Source organism: Equus przewalskii, chromosome 5 (assembly GCF_037783145.1).
Source record: "Equus przewalskii isolate Varuska chromosome 5, EquPr2, whole genome shotgun sequence".
Classification (NCBI taxonomy): Eukaryota; Metazoa; Chordata; class Mammalia; order Perissodactyla; family Equidae; genus Equus; species Equus przewalskii.
In genome coordinates, this window is record NC_091835.1 from 55,424,907 (window position 1) to 55,439,702 (window position 14,796).

Here is a 14,796-nt window from a genome sequence, read left to right on the forward strand (position 1 = left end):
ATGTTAGCTCAGTGACAATCTTCCTCAAACAAAAAGAGGAAAATGGGCAACAGATGTTAGCTCAGAGCCAATCTTCCTCACCAAAAAAAATTTAAAAAGGAGTTTGTTCTCTCCCTCCCTCCTCTTATCTTTCCAGCTTAATCCCTTTATTTCTTTTTTGTTTTTGCCTACTGAGGTGTTTTTTGCAGACTTCCCTGCAACCTCACAATGTTCCCACTGTTTCCTTTGATGTCGTATTTCAAGCTACTTTTCAGAAAAAAAAAAGTATGAAATATAAAAAATCCACCCTTTGCTTCCTGTGTCAACATTTGAAATAAAAAGCAAACAGTCTCCTGTTTCTTGTTGCATATTCCAGTTGTGGGGCTCATGTTGCTTCCTGTCTCTCCTGCCTTTCCTTCCTGAGGAGACACCTCAGCTGATCCAGGGAGTGGTTGATTCTTGAGAGAGTTGTTGATGAGTGTAGCAGAGTACCCCACAGTGTGCATCTGAGTGCCGAGGAAACTCCCCTTCTGCTCCAGAATCTTTAACAGGAAATCACTTCAGTCAGTATACTCAGTGACAGTGAAAGATGGCAAATGGCGGGGCACCATGGGTTCTCAGGGTGCTCAGTCTGAATGCTAAGCCTGGACCTTGCCTCTGCATATTTTTTTACGTCCTTTTCAATGCATAGCATTTCATGGTACACAAAAGGATTCACACAGGTTGTTATTGTTTGGGGTTTTTTTTTTTTTTTTTTTTGGTGAGGAAGATTTGCCCTGAGCTAACATCTGTGCTAATCTTCCTCTATTTCATATGTGAGATGCCTCCACAGCATGGCTGATGAGTGGAGGAGGCCCATGCCTGAGACCCAGACTTGCAAACTGCGGCTGCCAAAGCAGAGCAGAGCACACAGAACTTTAACCACTCAGCCACGGGCCAGCCCCTGTTCACACAAGTTTTGACACAAAACTTCAGGGTTTCAGTGGACTGGAGAGGAAAGTCTCTGTGAGTTGGAGGACTCTCCCTTCACTCCATTTAGAACTGGATAACCTGAGATGACAAATAAAATGTAGTAACTATTACAAAAAGCTTATTTTCTTTAAAATTTTATTATTCTTGATCAATGCTCCTTCTTAACCTCTGAATCCATTAATCTATTGAGTTCACCCAAGTACTCTAAACTAGTGAGTACACACATGCCAAAAGTATGCATGCTGGAGTTAGCATGTTGTTTTTAAATGCTTTTAAACTTACATAGAGGCCCACGTTCAGTAAGTAACATGCCCTAATTCAGTCGTTGGGATGCAGCAGAAGTGGGCAGCACCGTGGTCCTGTGGATCTATGACAACGAATCAGAAAACTATTCCCCCATGAGAAACTCAAGTCTCGCCAACTACTGGGCTCTAGACCTGTTCATATATTCAATTTGTGGTCAAGAAATATGGAATGAGAGTTACCATATATCCCAGGTATCCCCTTAAACTCTTAATAGTGCATCTGACTTGAAATTTTCTGCTAACCCAGCAGACCTGTGGACTAATATCATTACTCTTGGAGTCACTTCCTTTGAAGGAAAAATAAAAGTACTCCAAAAGTACAAATTAGGTTTAGCAAAGCACAGTGGAAGAAAAGCCTCTTTTATCTTTTCTGCGTTTGGGTGTTGATTAATGGAACAACTTTGGAATTAGTGAGATCGACTTCAAAACCTTGCTCTGCTCCTTGTGTGGCCCCATTTAAAAGTTAATCTCTATAAATTCCCGTCTTGTAAACGAGTGTGTGGAAATCAGTGAAGGCCAACCAAATGAGAACAAGCAAAGACTATTTATTCTGAGCTCGCTGGAGCAAGGGCGTCAGCCCCATCACTTGTGTTCGGGCAGAGACTCAGAGCAGACAGAGGAGCGGGAAAGTCCTCTCGTGGAAAAGGTGAAGCTTTCGAGTGTGCCCTGACGGGAGGCTGTTGGCAGAGGGAAGCTGTAGGCGGCCTAACTAGAAGGGAGGCTTCCTGTGTGATTGATTAGGGGTACATATTTGGCTTTCTCTGGTTGGTACTAAGTTGGAAGTGGGGACAAAAATTAGGGAGGCTGTCAGTTGTTAATCAAGTCCTGGCTGTTTGGGCTGTTATAGAATTTATTGTTAAGCTTCCCAGATTGCCACTAGAAAGAGCAATTTGATTGCCTGCAAATCTGATTGATAGCTGGCTGGCCTCCTGGGTTGTTGATTGTAGGTAAGGGGTTGGGTTCCTGGACAGGCTACTGCTGGCTGTGGGTCAAAGTGCTATTTTTCTATATGCTCTGGCCATTACACCATTTGTATATTCAGTGTCTCAGCTGTACCCCTGAAAAGCGTTCATCACAGTCCTATCAGGCAGCAGGCGCTCAATAAATAGAAGTACATTCTCTGTAAGTGTTTGAAACTACTATCTGATGTGTTTTTCTTTTTTGTTTTTTAAAGATTGGTACCTGAGCTAACATCTCTCGCCAATCTTCTTTTTTTTCCTTCTTCCCAAAGCCCCCCAGTACATAGTTGTATACTCTAGCTGTAGGTCCTTCTGGTTCTGCCGCCTCAGCATGGCTTGATGAGCGGTGCTAGGTCTGCGCCCAGGATCCAACCGGCGAAACCCTGGGCCAGCGAAGTGGACCACGAGAACTTAACCACTCAGCCACGGGGCCGGCCCCCTGGTGTGTTTTTCTTGATATCAGCACTGGAGTTTGAATTAGAACTGGGTGGACGTGGGAAAGCAAGATTATGCTGGTATAACATGGTCCTTTTCTGTGGAATTATGTCAGAGTTGGCAGGGTATCTCAGTTGTAGGTGAAACACCTGTGAATTCCTCAGGCGAGTCTGAAATTGCCCGTCCCATTCATTTCACTTCTAAGAACTGTCCAAGCCCAAAAGAAACTCTAGGGTTCTTATAGGTCTCTGAATTCATCCTCAGTTTAGGATATATTCTGAGGATACCAATGAGCTTACAGCCACTCACAATTGTTAAAATTTTATAATAAGAACTCTCAAAGAATGAGACACAGCACCTTGTCCTGAATAGGTAGAGATCTTGTTCATCTTTGTATCCCCAGCATCTAGCACCACCCCTGGAACATGGTATACACTTAATCAGCAGTTGAATGAATGAATGAATGAATGAATGAATTTCCCAACTTAGGTCAAGAAGCTATTTTGAAGAAAGTATCAACTTGCCTGCTATTTGGTTTGTAATTTAGATATTCCTGTATGTTCCTTTTTTTTTCACCAGAGCTCCTAAAGTCTGAGTGAGCTAAAAATTAATCAAATGATTGATCACAGAATTTCTTCTGATTGATCACATTCATGATTTGAATCAAGAATGACTCAAGAATAGAATCAAGAATGACTATTTTGGTCACTTTCTCCCCCCAACACAGTGAATTCTGGAAAGAAAGCGCCAATGAACACATGAGATGAAATTTTAAAGCCCTCTTCTATGAACAGGAAAGAAAGATGTCATGAAGTAGCTTATCTTATTAGCATCCATGTGAAGTGGTACCGAATTTGAACTTTAAATGCTAAACTTATTCAAATGATTTCACAGAAATATGTTCCAAACCAGTTGGATCCCACAGCCTCTGGGGAACTGTACATCTCAATGCGACAGGCAGAGCTTCTTGCATTTTATATGGCAGAGCCCCTGGAGACGGGGTTTCAGAGACAAGAGACCTGGCTTATCATCCAGCCATTACTAGAGTGCACTTCACCCTCCACACATCCACTTATCCATCTGTTTGTTCATGTGTTCATTCACTTAATAACACTGAGCACCTCGGGTTTATCAGGCACGCGGGATAAAAAGTGAATGTACTGTCTCTACTCTCAAAGAGCTCAAGGTAGGATAAAATCGATGATGAACACAAATGCAGCTAGACACAAGATGCGACAGCTTATTCATTCAGTTATAATATCTGGAGGACATAACGATGGCCACAGTCTCTGCCTTTGAAGAACTCCAGAAAACTCAGGTACAGCAGAAAACTCAGGTACACAAATGTGCAAGAGAGAACGTGGAAACTGAGTAAGAGAAAAACAAATTGTCCTCCCAATGTTTCTACCACTTATCTCTCATTGACCAGCCTCATTGACTGAACTGTAAAATGTGCCAGGTTCCATCTACCCTTTTTTATTAAATCCTCCCAATAATATGATTGCCATTTTACAAATGAGGAAATAGCATCTGATGAAGGCCAAGTCACTTGCCTAAGATCAGGGCTGGTAAATAGCAGAGCTAAAATTCAAAGCCACGTCTGCCTTATTTTGTCCTCCTCTCATTGTATTAATGTTTTTCACGTGTAATCAGTGGACAACCCCATCCAGAGCTACTGAATCGGCGTGGGAGGAGGCATGGGGAGGAGGCTTCGAACCTGCAGTTTTAGTAAATAAACACCGCAGATGGATCTGTATGTACTAAAGTGTGAGAACCGCTACTGCCTTGCCCCTCTCGTTTGGCTGCTTCTTACCTCTGGCCTGGGCCGTTGAAATAGACTCCAAATGAGTGTTTTCCTCTCCCTTCTCAGCCCCTCCTGATGATTATCATTCCCTTGCTCAAAAGTCTTCAGTCCCTATGAAGACCCATCTCTTTATCTAGGCACTGAAGTTTCCACAGTCTCTTGTCATCTATTCTTCTAGCCTGGGATCCCTTGACTTCTTTTTAGGAACTATCTTCTACAGCCATACTAGTGTGCACTTAGAATACGCATCGGACTTTCTCCCATCTCTTTGCTTTACCCTCCTCACTACCCCAGATACTTTCTGAATTTCTGCATCTCCTTATATACTCCTTATTCAAAAACCAGTTTCACAGTACACACATGAATTACTGTTCACCCCCAAAAGAAGTAAAAACTCCATCCAGTAGTCACCTTAATACTTTATGTTGTTATATATATAATATATTTCATTTTATATTATATTTTATATAGCATTATATCTATGCCAGATTTTGCCTTTTACCATCATGGTACTTGGATTCTCTTCCTGATTGGAGGCAGGCCCTCAGGAGACAGGCAAGAATCCAGACTCAGGAACTCTTATATCTTCCCCCTGGCCCCACATCTTTTCTAGCTTGGGGTGGAGTACGTAGAAATCAAAATTCATTTTTGACTGATAAGTAAACATAGATGTTTGCTGTAGATACAAAACGGGTTATTAAAAATTGCATTGGCTTATAAATTCTGAAACAATGGTTCCGATTTAGAACTAGATAACAGCAGTTAGACTGTGAAACAGCAGCCTTAATAATGTGAAAACATTCTATGCCCGTCCACAGCAAAATGAACCAAGAGTGCATTTTACAATTCCAGTAAATCCTAAAAAAAAAAAAAAATTCCAGTAAATCCTAAAAAGCATGTGAAACGTAGGTGATTTGACGGGATAGTACGCATTAATTAGCATTATAAAAGAGAGTTTAAAGTGAAATTAATATCCATTTAAATAAGGTAGTAACTGGAGGAGAAACAGTGTGCCTTTTATTCTTTTTTAAAGCAATGTTAAACCATTAGGCCTAGGAAGGGGTCCCAAATGCAGCTTTGATGGACTGTGTCTTCCTGATGGCTTGTACTTCATTGACAAAACCTGTATTTTTCTTCTCATGTTGTATAGCTGCTACCCACAGCTTAATAGGGACATGAGGTAATTTTTTCAGATCTATAAGTATCTGCTTTTAAGGACAAATGCCTAAAATCCGTGATGATTTTTAATAGAATTCATTGTATATTATCAGGGAAAAATTAAAGTGCTGTTTGTGGCTTATTCTTCTGACATGGAGTAAGGTCCTGTGACAGGAAGGACTAGCCTTAATTCCGAACTTAATCCTTCATAAAGGCCTTGCTGCGTATTTCCAAAGAGTGCATTTACACATATTCAGACATTTCCTGAGAGACTGTCAAGTTATTGCCACCGATTATGATCAGTAACTTCCATTACGAAATAGGGATTTCCAATTTACTATATCATATTGATTTATGTATAATTACCTAACCTCCATATTAACTGCTTTAAAAAATATAATTTCCCACCTGGTTCAAGAATACTTAGTTGGTATGTGGCCATGACTGAGGAATCTTGCTACACGAAATGCATAACACTGTGCATTTTCTTTGGACGGATATAGTTAATAAATATGTGTCTAATCATTGATAGTAACAAATTCTGGTAACCCACATGTCTGCAAAAGAACTATGTGTTTTTATATATAAACCATTGTAATCTTCCGGTGCAAACAATAATTCATGCTATGATTTTGTAGCAATTTTTCAGTGTTCTATGAGTCAACTGTCTTTTTGGTAGACTGACTTCATGATATTAAAGCTATCTCCTTTTCATCAGGCCTTGTTGTTAAAGATCTTCACACATTCAAGCTATTTTGTTTCCACGTAATTTCCTTGGTCAAATAAAAGGTTGAGATACAGTTGTATGGATGGGGAAACAGAAATCTCCAACTTTATTTCTAAACTCTCCTTGAATGAGTCTGAATGAGTCTTTTAACCCACAGGAGCGGCAGAGGAAATGATTGTATGTTATCAAAAAAAGTTAGGACGCTTTGATATATAACCTTTTCATGCCAGGGCAATGCAATTTATCAATCATTGGTATGCTATTCTACTATCTGTGCATAGATTTTGCACCATATATTTTAAAAAATCCTCTAAGTAGCCATTTGTTTCAACTTTTAGAGTTGAGAAGCAGGAACATAGAGAAAAAATAATTTTTAAAAGCTTTAGTGATTTATATGAAAAGATGTGTCCTCATTCTACTTCGTCTAATATGTGTGCTGTTATGGTGACACCCGTGAACTCTGATGCTTGTAGTAAATATGTAGAAAGTCTCCAGGTTAAAATTACTTCGTGTGGGGCTGGCGCCATGGCACAGCATTAAGTGCACACGTTCCGATCCTCGGCGGCCCGGGTTCGCCGGTTCAGATCCTGGGTGTGGACATGGCACCGCTTGGCATACCATGCTGTGGTAGGCATCCCACATATAAAGTAGAAGAAGATAGGCACACATGTTAGCCTCAGGGCCAGTCTTCCTCAGCAAAAAGAGGAGGATTGGCAGTTAGTTCAGGGCTAAGCTTCCTCAGAAAAAAAAAAGTAAATAAAATAAAACTACTTCGTGCAAGCTGGAGGCCCTTGAACCTCAGAGTCAGGCTCTGGCTGGGTTGAAGCCAGACTCTGCTGCTGCCTGACTGTGTTACCCACATTCCATTCTTTTAAGAATGAGAATTCTCAAGTCAACAGATTATTTTTTGTATCAGTTTAAGAAAAAAACAAATCTTAGGGGCAACACAGGCTTACAGTAAAGATACAAGCTAAGGTACAAAATATGATCTGGGCTCAGACACACTCAAATCCCCTATACCAGCATTCTTCTTACCACTTACAGATGAACCAATTGGGATGCTCATTAAAATACAGCTACCTGGGCCCTACCTTAGACTTTCTAAATCAGAATCTCGGAAAATGGTGTCTAGTAAAGAGCATTTTTTTTTTTGATGGGATTTGTAGATGAAAGAGTATGTTTTTTTTAATTTATTTATTTTTGGTGAGGAAGATTGGCCCTGAGCTAACATCTGTTGCCAATCTTCCTCTTTTTGCTTGAGGAAGATTGTCCCTGAGCTAACACCTGAGCCAATCTTCCTCTATTTTCTATGTGGGATGCCGCCACAGCATGGCTTGATGAGCAGTGTGTAGGTCCACACCCAGGATCTGAACCCATAAACTCCGGGCCACCAAAGCAGAGCATGCAGACTTAACCAGTGTGCCACTGGGCTGGCCCCAAGAGCAATTTTAACAAGCTTTCCAAATGATTCAGATGCCCACTAGGGTCTGTGAATCACCTCTTGACTTTTTATTCATTGATTAAATGACTCAGTCCTTCAGTCCTGACTCATGCATTCATTGATTCAACAATATTTATTGCACCACTTTTCTTTGCAGAGTACTGTGCTAGTTAGCATGTGAGGAATAATACCATATAAAATACAGCATTTGCATCAAGTGTTTTACTACCTAATTAGAGTGATGAGAGGTGTTCTCAATGTTTATTAATAAATAAGCACAAGGTATTGGGGTTCAAGATCAAAGCTGCATTTATAATATAGCGTGTAACATCTGGAACAAGAAAAACATCATTCCATTCTGGTCAGATGACACTTGGAGTAACAATCTCTCTTGTCATCAATGGTGATGAAATGATGCATTTAGGTCATATCTTTTTGCTTTTTCATTTCTGTTAAATTTGGAGGGGTTTTTTTGGTCTTCTGCCGAGGAAGATTTTCCCTGAGCTAACACCTGTGCCAATCTTCCTCTATTTTGTATGTGGGTAGCTGCCACAGCATGGCCACCAACGAGTGGTGTAGGTCTGTGCCTGGGAACCAAGTCTGGGCCACTGAAGCGGAACATGCCAAACTTAACCACTAGACCATGGGGCTGGCTCCTGGAGGGTTTTTTTGAAGACTTACGAATGAGCTAAGTAGAAGCAAGCTAGGAAGAATGTGTTAAGGTGATTGCTAAGTTTTGTTTCTTAAAGCCAGCTGGGACTACCCCTCCCCCATTGGGATTATTTCCAAACTGATTTTCCTTGTCTGTGGAGCATTGCTAATTGAATTAGTGAGGGCTGTGCCCCCAAAAGCAGCCCACACTACCCTTGGGGGTTAATATTCTTCTGTCGAGAATTTAACAGTTCTCTCAAAAGAACTTTATATGAGAAGATCACAGTGAAAGGTGTCTCAGTTCATTGTGGAATTGTATAATTTGGGTTATACTCAGGAAACCAAAGCAATAAAAAGACAGAATTCACTGAAGAAAACGTTTTTTTCACTAGGTACTTGACAAACAGATATGTGACTTACATACAGATTGTTAAATTAAATTAATGGATTGATTTAATTTGGATTAATGAGGTCTCTGTAGCTTATCATAAAAGATGTGTCCATATTTTCACAAATGTGTAAAAACCAAGAACCAATATCTTCCCTCTATGCTGCAAAGATGGGAAAATGAGACAGACACATTTGTTTCCTTTTAACTATTTACTCCAGAATTAAAAAGGTTGATCTGAATTATTATCTAGAGCTATTTTACTCACTTATCCAAAAATGTGCATGTCTCTATTCATGTGTTTTTATTTATTTATTATTTTTGGTGAGGAAGACTGGCCCTGAGCTAACATCTGTGCCAATCTTCCTCCACTTTGTGTATGGGAAACAGCCACCACGTGGCCTGAGGAGTGGTGCACAGGTCTATGCCCAGGATCCACACCTGCAAACCTTGGACTGCTGAAAATGAGCATGTGGATTTAACCACTATGCCCCTGGGCCAGCCTATCTATTCATGTGTTTTTGTGTGTGTATTAGTCTGCTCAAGCTGCCGTAACAAAATACCACAGACTGGGTTGCTTAAACAATAGACATTTATTTCTTACAGTTCTAGAGGCTATAAGTCCGTGATCAAGAGTCCAGCAAGTTTGGTTTCTGGTGAGAGCGTTCTTGGCTTGTAGACAACCGCTGTTTTGCTCTATCTTCACATGGCTTTTCCTTCGTGCCTGTTCAGGGAGAGACTGTTCTCTGGTGTCGATTCCTCTTCTTATTAGGATGCCAGTCCTATTGGATTAGGGCCTCATCTTTGTGACCTTATTTAAGCTGAAATACCTCCCAAAGGCCTTATCTGTGAACACCATCACATTAGGGGGTGGGGCTTCAACATGAATTTAGAGGGGACACAGTTCAGTCCATCACAGTGGGTAATGTCAGGTGAACCACACTTTTTAAAATAATTTAGACACATCTTAAACTAAGGAAGTTTGCAAATTTCTTTGTACTTCTAGTGCCCACAGCAAAAGAAGAGACTGCAAAAATACTGGCTGCTATTACTTTCTAAGAACTTCTTTTTTTGAGTATTTATTATTAAATTACCTTTTAAAATCATAGAAAGAAATTACAGACATGAAACAAAACTCTTTACCTTTAACTCCATCACACTATTATACTACTATTGCCATTTCTTTCATTCCTCTCTAATCTTTTCCACAGGGATTTGTAATGGAGATCACGATGCTTTTACCAATTTGTGTTCTTTTTTTGCATCTCCAAAATGCATTTTGTAAATGCACTTCCTTAATTCGACATATTTTTGAAAGAATTGCAGTGTTTAATTTTGATGAAGTAGAACAACTTTCTTTTACTCAATTTTACAAAATAGCTTTGATTTTTTTTTCAATAAACCAGCCCATATTTACTGTGCCCGTTGCCAACCAAAACTCCATCTGTGTCCATGAGATATCCCTCAACACACAGCACACTGCGAATCTTTAAAAAAAGGCAAGAGAATTACCCAGAGATGAGATTAACTTGATTATCCAGAGAATTGAATATTCAGCAACCAATGCTAAATGGTTTTTTCTCCGCTGATCTCAGGCTTGTCGGACTGCCATTCTTAAGTTAGCCCAGGATAGGTTTAGATGGATGAAACTGAGAGGCTCAAGCTTTGTGGAAGGTGAGATTCACAGTCTAATTTAAAGCACAGAGACTGAAAAGAATTTGGCTAAATAAAAGTAGGAAATCTTTCTCTGGAGAACTCTTCCTTTATCTCCACTTTGAACATGGTCAGGATTCGCCACATGTGTAATTTGCTTGGGTAAATGTAGTTAGTTATGAACTGAACAAATCAATATAGCTAAAATAGGGCATGGCAGTGGATCATATTTGTATTTAGCTTCGCAAGCAGAAATTTAAGGCTTGAATCTTGACTTTTTAGTAAGATGCGCTGAATAATACAAAATGTGAATTAAAGAAGGTGCTAGAACAATGCTTCTTTGAAGGGAGAGCAATTTTCCCCCCAGAGCACATTTAGCAAAGTCTAGAGACATTCTGGGTTGTCACATCTGGCTGAGGGAAAGAGGGATGTTACTACCATCCAGTGAGTAGAGGCCAGCGATGCTGCTAACACCCCACATTGCACTGCACAGCCCCCACAACAAAGATTTCTCCGTCCCAAGGTGTTAATAATGCCAAGACCAAGAACCCTGGGCAAGAGTAAGATTTCTGAGAGGCAAAGCCCCAGGTTTCATTTTTAAAAATATTTTTCTCTAAAGGACTACCAAGAAATTTGGATAGACTTGTCTCCCTTAATTGTTTGAATCTTAACGTTTTATTTTCCAGAAGAACCACCCCAAGCATAATTAAAGTTCCCATATACTGCAAAACATGTATAACTTGGCACAACTATTATGATTTAATATTTTAACACCTATTCTCTAGAAATGAGAACAGCTTCATTTTACTACCAAAAAAAAAGAGTAAAAACTATCTATTTCCACTCATGACCATAGAAAACTGATGATCTTAAGGAGGAAAAATGCTCCGGAATAGAAAGGAAGAATTTCATAAGGCCTGTGCACTACTGTTTCCAGGGCCTGGTGGACCGGCATACAGCAGACATTCAGTAAAAATATATTCGTCAATTCTCTTCTTTTTTTCGTTCAAGCATCAGATAGCCTGCATCATACAGGATGATTCACAGATTGTCAAAGTGACTTAGGCTTCTCACAAACCGAGTCATGAGCATGAGGGACAGGAAATTGTCCTTTGCTGTCTGCATTAGTCATTCGAAAAGACATGAAAGGCAAGCCATGCCCTGGGCAGCTATTCCAAACATTTTCCTCCTTCTAGATTTGCATAGCCTCCGTTACTGAGTGTAAAATTATTTTCATTTTTAAAATAATTAAGTTAATTATTTTAATGAGTTGCATTAAGGGTTAACAATTCCTGGACCTTGCAAAGCTGTACCATATGAAATTGGGTTTCAGGGAGCCGAAGTTTGTATGGGAGTTTCTGGGGCCAGGAACCAAGCCATATCTTGAGAGCAGGAGCAAGAGGTAGAAGAAACACCTTGATGCAGCTTTGATCAGAGGATGAGAATTCTCTTTGACGTTTTGCAGAATCACTTGCCTGGCTTAGAGTCGTGGCCACAAGTCCTCTGCCACCTGCTTTTGACGGTTGGATGAGGAGCGCCAGGAGATACCGGTTTATGTTTTGTTTTTCCTGCCAGAGCACTTGGTGAACCCTGCTGTGGGTTTTGTTGTGTTTGAGAAGTATTTGGACTCTGGACAGAGAAGGCAAATTCCATTCTTTGGGGACACATCAAGCCTTCCTTTGTCCCACAAGCAATAGGCTGCTTAGAGACGTGTTAACTTCTCTCTCAAAGTTTTCACCACGTGTTGCAAAACTGTGTCTGGCCCAAAAATATCTTAACTGTACATTTGCATTTCTAGAAAATATGACTCCACAAAGCATGATAATACAAAACAAGCATCTGACATCTTCAGAATAAACGAGGTTAGGAAGTTACCCTATCCAAACTCAGTTTCCCTCCCATGTTTTCCTGTGAAAAACTATGTTCACTTATGCTAATATTATCTTAAAGGAGTATGGTGCCTAAACATCTTTATATATAAAGGAATGGACACGATTTCTCATCAAGTAGTGTTACAGTTGATGGAAACACTTTACTCAGCTTGATGATTGAGTTATAAAGTATCTCCTCCTATTTCCAAAAGAGGGTATATAAAATGCATAAGACAGAACATCTGAAATAAATGTTAAAAGGAAAAGCCAGAAACCATTAAGAGGAAAAACATAGAACCAGTGACTGTACTAATAGCCGATATTTATGGAGTATACACTATAGGTAATGTATATCTCTAAGAGTTTTATGTGTATTCACTCATATAATTCTCACCCCAGCATTGTTAAGTAGATACTTTTGTTATCCCCATTTTACTGATGAGCAAACTGCAGCATAGAGAAAGTGATAATTTGCCTGAGGTCACACAGCTACTAAGTGGTAGAACCAGGATTTGATTTCACGGTCTTGTTAGAATCTCTGTGCTAAGCCAAGGTCTATGCTGCCTTCGAAACTTGGTGACACCGCTTTTCTGAGCTCCAAGGCAGGCAAGGCAAGATATACAGTACTTTTTCCGAGTGCTAAATTCTTGAGAAAATCATTGAATAGATTGTAATATGAGTAACATTATGTAACGTGACAAAAATTATGATTAATTGCTGTTCAGCACAAGGTCCAAATGTGTTCTTCAAAATAATATTTCTCACATTAACCCTCAATAAAAGGGATTTAAATAGTAACTCAATGAATATAGCTAATAGGATTTGAAATCCAGATTTCCTAAAGTGAATAGCATTGACGATTGGGTGTGATTTCTACCATTGATCCCTGTCTTATTTACCTTCGTAACTGTCTGCAATTATCTTGTTTATGTATTTACTTATCTTTGTATCACTGGTCTCCTCTGCTAGAGTGACAGCAAGGATCTGTTTGCCTAATTCATCTGCTTATCTTCAAAACTTAGCATAGAGGGGCTGGCCTGGTGGTATAGTGGTTAAGTTCAATGTCTGCTTCAGCAGCCTGGGGTTTGCAGGTTTGGATCCCAGCCCCAACCTACACCATGCTCATCCAGCCATGCTGTGGCAGCATCCCACATTTAAAGTAGAGGAAGATTTGCACAAATGTTAGCTCAGGGACAATCTTCCTCAAGCAAAAGGAGGAAGATTGGCAACGGATCTTAGCTCAGGGCCCATCTTCCTCACCAAGAAAAAAAAAAAAAACTTAGCATAGAGTCTGGCATGGCAAATGTTCAAAATTATTTATTGAGTAAATTCATGAATCAATGAATGCTTCAAAGGCAAAGAGTTCTACCCAAGAACACAGCCTCAAGATCCTCAAAGTAGAAATGATGACCCAAATTTATAATTTATACATTTATAAATGATGACTGGGAAAGTCATTGTTCCTTAAGGAGTTCCAGGCTGAGGGATCTTGACTGGAGTTGAACAGACAGGGTGTTGACTCTTTTACTTGTTTCTATCTTCTTTTTTATAAGCCCTGATGTCAGGGCCAGTCGCTGGAGTTGAGTTCTGCAGGATCCACCCAAATCCTGCCCAAGCAGACAGCTGAGGACTTGCTGCAGTTGGCAAAGTCAGTGGACGGACCGGCAGAGAGGAGAGACTGCTCCCACACTGCCAGCTCTGTTTCCGTCAAAGCCCTCTGCCACTGCTTCCAGTCAGCACACTTTAACCTGGGCTTAAAGACAAAATGCTTCCTGTGGCATTTCTACAGCAGGTGGTGCTTTATGTCCGGAGTCACAGCATTGAAGTCTTGCATCTGGCTCCCCACTACCAGATTTGCTAACTGTTTCCCTGCGCTCCTGGAAACAGGGCCTTGAATGGACTAACTGAGCTCTAGATTGGACCCGTGCTATTTTGAGATTTAACAAAGCCTATGATTCATCGCCTCCCTCGTTCAACCTTCTCTGCCCTTTATCTTTTGCAACGTTTCAACCCAACGAGCAGCATATGAAGGAAAGGATGGCACTCAACCTGTTTTCAGCTCAAGGAAGAGAAAAACATATTTATTTAGAGATGGCTGGGTAGGCCAGGGCCAGTCTGTTCAAGAGAAACCAAAAGCTATTTGCTCCAGGGTTTTCTTTAAATAAAACTGCAATGGAAATACTAATTTACGTTATAATTTTTAAAAATCGAATAGCTGTTCTAAGCTCTGGTTTCATAGATCGTGGGGCCACTCCTAGCCTTATCGTTTACATCCTCGTCACACTGAATTCCTTTTATTTCCACCATATGGAAGTATGCACTTTCTTTGGACTGGAACACCCTTCTCCCAGTCCTTCTCTGCCTTCAAGTTTCACTTCACGTGTCACGCCCTGTAGGGGACTTCCTGAAATTTCCAGATCCTGCTAGGCGCCCTTCCTCTGCGGTCCCTTTGT

General features: G+C 40.3%; 1 protein-coding gene across 8 annotated transcripts in view; it reads left to right on the plus strand.

The window, feature by feature from the left end:
* Positions 1-14,796, plus strand: part of FAR2 (fatty acyl-CoA reductase 2) — a 143,789-nt gene that overhangs the window by 78,516 nt on the left and 50,477 nt on the right. The gene's annotated exons all lie outside the window — the stretch shown is intronic.